The sequence below is a fragment of the Sorex fumeus genome, unplaced genomic scaffold (genome assembly GCF_029834395.1).
Source record: "Sorex fumeus unplaced genomic scaffold, SorFum_2.1 ptg000032l, whole genome shotgun sequence".
In the NCBI taxonomy this organism is placed as follows: Eukaryota; Metazoa; Chordata; class Mammalia; order Eulipotyphla; family Soricidae; genus Sorex; species Sorex fumeus.
Window position 1 is genome coordinate 2826395 of NW_026606089.1, and position 6109 is coordinate 2832503.

The 6109-nt window shown below is 36.6% G+C and overlaps 1 pseudogene; it reads right to left on the reverse strand.

The window, feature by feature from the left end:
- Positions 1-5069: 5069 nt before the first annotated feature.
- On the reverse strand, positions 5070-5166 carry LOC130025798 (uncharacterized; annotated as a pseudogene).
- Between the last annotated feature and the right edge of the window lie 943 nt (positions 5167-6109).

A 6109-nucleotide genomic window follows, 5' to 3' on the forward strand; every position in this document is an offset into this window, starting at 1 on the left:
CAGGGGAGGGTGGAAAGATGGGAAGAGATTATAAGTGTGTGTGTTTATGAGTGCTATTGTGTGAGAATGTTGAGTTTATAAGAATTCATGCATGCATGTGTGAGTAAGAGAGAGAGAGAGAGAGAAAGAGAATGAGTGAGTGTGCATGTATCCTTGTGTGTGTGTTTTCTTAGAAAAATCCTATATTTCACCTGAACTACTGTACCAAGTGATGCTGTCATTCATTATGAGAATGTAATAAATAAATTTTATTAAATTCAGGTGGTGAAATATGTTGGCCTTTAAGCCCTTCCCCTCCCCAATTCATCAAATTCTTCCTATAATTTTCATTTACTCCCTGACCTCTTCAGGACTCAATTGGATTTAATCTGCCACATCCAAATTTATCTCTTTTAGAAAAAGTAATTAGATTAAAATATAAATCACACTACTGTTAACATTCAAGTGGGTTCTAATGATAATTAATAATTTCTATTCATAGAAGTACTTATTCAGGCCACACAATAAGGCAGAATTCAGAATATTGGACAGAAGTCAATTATTTCTCAAGCAGAACTAGCTATATTATTGCCATTCTAAAGATGTTAGAAATTTGCAGTCCAGACATTAGAGGTTCATGCTATAAGTAAAAGATTTCTCGTTTTCTCACCTGAATCCTATTCTCCATAATAATAATTGAATAAATGAATAAGGGACAGAAATAATTGAATGTTGTTTTCTTCACTTGAAGGTTTTATTCACAGATCTTGTCTCATAAAAATTATTCAGAAAACATTATATTAAACAAACATTCCATGGTGATTAATCAGAATTCTTATGTTTGAAAGTGACAAACTCATACCACACTCATTTTAAACTAAGAAGATACTTGATTCATGTACCTATAAAGCTGGAGTGCCCTCTAGGTATGGTTGGGCCCAAAGAGTTGATTTTTATTTATTTACTTATTGATTGATTGAGTGATTGACTGAATCACCATGAGTGGTTGACTGAATCACTAGGACATAAAGAGATACAAAGCTGTTCATGAGTAGGTTTCAGTCATACAGTGTTCCAAGACCCATTGCTCCACCAGTGAACATTTCCCACCTACAGTGTCCCCAGTTTTCCCCCTGAAATCCTTTCTCTCCCTCTCTCTCTCCTCACACCCACCCCCTGTCTCTCCCTTTCTTCTACCTATCTACCTATCTACCGATCTCTCCCTTTTGAGGCATCATGGTTTACAACACAGGAACTGATAGGTTACCATGTTTCTTCCTTTACCTAATTTCACTTCACAGTTCTTTTCCAGCATGATCATTTCCAACTATCTTTGTCATAGTGGTCTCTTCTCGATCCCAACTGCCATCTCCCCCAGCCCATAAGGTAGGCTTCTAACAGTGGACCAATCATCCTGGCCCTTATTTCTACTGTTCTAAGGTATTAATCTAAAGTCATGTTTTTTCATATCCCACAAATGAATAAAATCCTATATCTGTCTGTCTCCTTCTGACTCATCACACTCAGCATGATACTCTTCATGTACATCCATTTATAAGCATACTTCATAACTTCATTTTCACTAACAGCTGCATAGTATTCCATTGTTTAGATATACCATAGTGTCTCTAACTAATCATTGAGAATTCTTGGGCATACAAGTTGTTTCCAGATTCTCACTATTGTGAATAGTGCTGCAATGAACATAGAAGTGCAGATAGCATTTCTGCTGTGTGTTTTGGGGCCTGGGAGTATATTGCCAAAAGTGGTATTGCTGGATTCATGGAAGCTCAATTTGTAGCTTTCTGATAAATGCCCATATTGTTTTCCGAAAAGGCTGAACCAATCGGCATCCCCACCAACAGTAAAGAAGAGACCCTTTCTCCACACTTCCATGCTGACATTGGTTGCTCTTGTTCTTTTTGATGTGTGTCAATCTCTGTGGTATGAGATATCTCATTGCTGTTTTGATTTGTATCTCCCTGATGATTCATGATGTAGAAAATTTTACCTCTGTTTTTTGGTCATTTGTATTTATTCTTTGAGGAAGTTTCTGTTCATTTCTTCTCCTCATGTTTTGGTGGGGTTGGATGTCTTTTTCTCATAAAGTTCTACCAGTGCCATATATATCTTGGGTTATATACAATAAGGGGTTAATTGTATGGGTATTGCATAAATAATTTTTCCCCATTATGTGGGCTCTCTTTTTATCATGGTCACCATTTTTTCTGAGTTGCAGAAACTTCTCAGTTTAATGTAGTCTCATTTGTTTATCTTCACTTCCTCTTCCTTGGTCAGTGGTGTATCATTCTAGAAGTTTCCCTTAGCTTTAATGTCATGGAGGGATCTTCCCACATTTTTCTCCATATATCTTAAGAATTCAGGTATGATATTGAGGTCTTTAATTCATTTGATCTGACTTTGTGCCTGGCACTATAAAGAGGTCTGAGTTAAATTTTTTTTGCATGTTGCTGACCAGTTTTCCCAGCAGCACTTGTTGAAGAGACTTCCTTGCTCAACTTCATATTTATTGAGCCTTTATGATACATTAGGTAATAATAATCTGAGGGCCAGCGTCAGGATATTTGACTATATTCCATTGATCTGAGGCCTGTCTTTATCTGAATATCATGCTAATTTGATTACTACGACTTTGTAGTAGTGTTTGAAGTTGGGGAAGCTGTTCCCTTCTTCTTTTTACCAAAGATTGCTTTAGCTCATCATGGGAGTTAATTGTTGTGTATGAGTTTCAAGAGGGTTTAATCTATTTCTTTGAAAAATGTTATGGGTATCCTTATAGAAAGTGCATTAAATCTTTATAGCGCTTTGGGGTGTATTGCCATTTTGACAGTGTTAAACCTCTCAATCAATGAGCATGGGATGTGATTCCATTTCCTCATATCCTCTTTTATTTCATGAAGTAGTGTTTTGTAGAGTGTTTTTGGTATAGGTCCTTAACCTTTTTAGTTGATTCTAGTATACTTGATTTTCTGAGGTTATTGTGAATGGGTTTGTTTTTCGCCTATCTCTTTTTTCTCTTTCATTAATAGTATTTGGGAAAGCCATGGACTATTGGATATTGATTTTGTAATATGCTACTTTAGTAAACAAATCTATTCTTCCCAGGAGCTTTTTGCTAGATTCTTTGGGATTTTCTAAGTATACTATCATGTCGTCTCCAAATAGTAAAAGCTTGAGTTCTTCCTTTTTTTATCTGGATGCCCTTGATATCTTTTTCTTACCAAAATCATATGGCAAGTACTTCAAGTACTATGTTGAATAGGAGTGGTGAGAGTGGGTAACTTGTTTTGTGCCTGATTGTATTTTGGGAATCTAGCTCATTGATTTTTCTCCAAGCCTTTAGTTTTTCCCCATTGAGAATAATGCTTGGTGTGGGTTTGTAGTAGTTTGCTTTGACTAGATGGTGGAAAGTACTTTCAACTCCCATTTTGTTGAGAGTTTTTCATCATGAATGGGTGCTGGATCTCATCAAATGCTTTATATACAACTATTGATATTATCATATGATTTTTATCTTTATTTTATTGAGATGGTGTATTCTGTTGATTGACTTGAGAATGTTAAGCCATCCTTGCATCCGCAAGATAAACCTACTTGGTCATAGAGTGTGACCTTTTGTGGAGTTTCTGATTTCTCTTTGCTGGTATAATCTTGAGGATCTTTCCATCTGTATTTATCAAAGAAATAGGTCTGTAATTTTCTTTTTTGTGGTTTCTCTGTCTGATTTGAATATCAGGGTGATCTTTGTCTCATAGAAATTGTTTGGGAGTATTTCTGTTTCCTCAATTTCCTGGAAAATCTTAAAAAATATTGCAGTAGGTTCTCTTGAAAGGTTTGAAATACTTCATTAGTGAATCCATTTGGGCCTGGGCTCCTGTTTTGGGGGATACTTTTGATTATCATTTCAATTTCCTTGTAGTGATGGGTTCGAGTTTTCAAAATGTTCTTGGTTCAGCCTTGGGAGGTAATTGGAATCCAGTAATTTATCAATTTATTTCAGATTCTCTCATTTCCTGCTTTAAAGATTCTCAAAATAATCTCTGATGATCCTATGGATTTTGTAGTTTCTATTATGATGCCTCCCTTTGCATTTCTGATTCGGTTTATTAGGATTCTTTCTCTTTTCTTTTTGTGAGTCTTGCTAGTGGTTTATCGATCTTATTTATTTTCTCAAAGAACCATGTCTTGCTTTTGTTGGTCTTCTGAATTGTATTTTGGGATTATATCTCATTGATTTCTGCTCCAGGTTTTATTATTTCTTTCCTCCTGGCTAGTTTGGACTCCTTTTCTTGGTCATTTTCCAAAATCTTGAGCTGTAAGTTATTTTTGTAGGCCCTTTCTTTCTTCCAGTTGAATTCTGGCGGAGCTATAAACTTTCCTCTTAGAACTGCTTTTGCTCTGTCCCACAAGTTCTGGTAGTTCCTCGTTGTCATTTTTTCTGGAATCTTTTTATTTCCTCTTTGATTTCTTCTCTAAGCCAATGGTTGTTCATTACTTCCCTCAAATAAAATATTTTCTTGCCGAGTTTTTGTCTGTTTGATCTATTGAGAAGTGAGAAAGTACTGTTGAAATCTCCATCTAGTATTGTGTTGCTATCAATGTTTTTCTTTAAGTCTATTAGAAGTTGTTTTTACGTATTTTGCTGGTCTGTCATTAGGAGCATCTACATTGAGGAGGGTGAGTTCTTTCTGATGTACATATCCCATGATCATTAAGAAATGACCTTCACTGTCTCTTATAACCTTTAGCCTGAAGTTTATGTGGTCCGATACTAGTATTGCCACTGCAGCTTTTTGGAGGTGTTCTTTTCTTGAAGAATTGTTTTCCAGCCTTTTACTTTTAGCCCATGGATGCTTTGATTGCTCAGATGTATTTCTTGCAGGCAGCAGAATGTTGGGTTCAGTTTTCTATTTCATCCTGCCGTCCTGTGCCTCTGAATTGGTGTATTTAGTCCATTGACATTGAGAGAGATCATTGTGATAGGGATTTTTGCTATCTTTATGTCGAAATTTGGAGTACTTTTGGGGCTTGTCTTAGCTTAAAGTAGCCCTGTTAATTCTTAATGCAACAAAAATATGGAACACTTTACAAGTTGGCCTGTCATCTCTGTGTAAGGATCATGCTAATCTCTGTATCATTTCAATTTTAGTATATGTGTTGCCAAACTGAGTATAAGAGTTGATTTTTTTCCCTATTTTTCTCTTCTGATTTCTTTGAGTGTTGTCCTTACTCACTCCTATGGCAGACAGTGATTCCCAATCTAGGAAGGTATTTCAAAGCAGCTTGAAGTGATAAATTTAGAATATTAATGTCCCAGAAGGAAAAGTATGGTTTTTACAATATTATCTTTTACCATACCCAGGGCATCAGTTTTGCAAAATAATTCTTTTGGAAGATGGAGAATCAGTGTTGTTTAATGCTCTTCCCTGAAATCTTCATTAAGAAAATTAAACTGGAGCCCTTTGCTATTCTCACCTCGGTCCCGTGTACATCTCCAGAAAACGGTGGATGGCGTTGTCCGCACTTTGACCACCTTGAAAGTAAGTAGGATTTTTCTCCTGAAGGAAGAGGTGAGAAGCATATTGATGATTTCATTCCACTTTATTACAAGTTCAACTTGAAGGGAATGTGAGAGTCATGAGGCTCCTGTAAAGGACAGAAAAAGGGTCTCAATGTAATTTAATGGCCCAGACACATTAACAACACAGATGACTCAAAGTAATCTGTGTGCATCTTTGGGTGTATAGTGAGTTTTATATCTACTCATAGTGATTCTCAGTCATTCCACATGGGCAAAACAGACCTGTAATTAAAAATCTAGTTCTCTGAGCAGAATGGGCTTTCTTAGGTGATTGAACATGTGTGTAATATTTTATTACTAAGCACATACAACTGTTTGAATGATGTGTACTTTTCGATCAAAAATTAAGTCCAAATATCTCTGAAATGGCAGTCTCCTGATGCTGCACCTGGCTTTCCTCACTGGGGCCCCTTGGAGGGGGTGGGTTGAGTTTCCCTCACCACCCCGAGCAGAGACCTGGCAGCTGAAGACCTCTGCAACCAGGCATAGTTATGCTTAAGACCACTCTCACCACACTTGAAGGAGCCT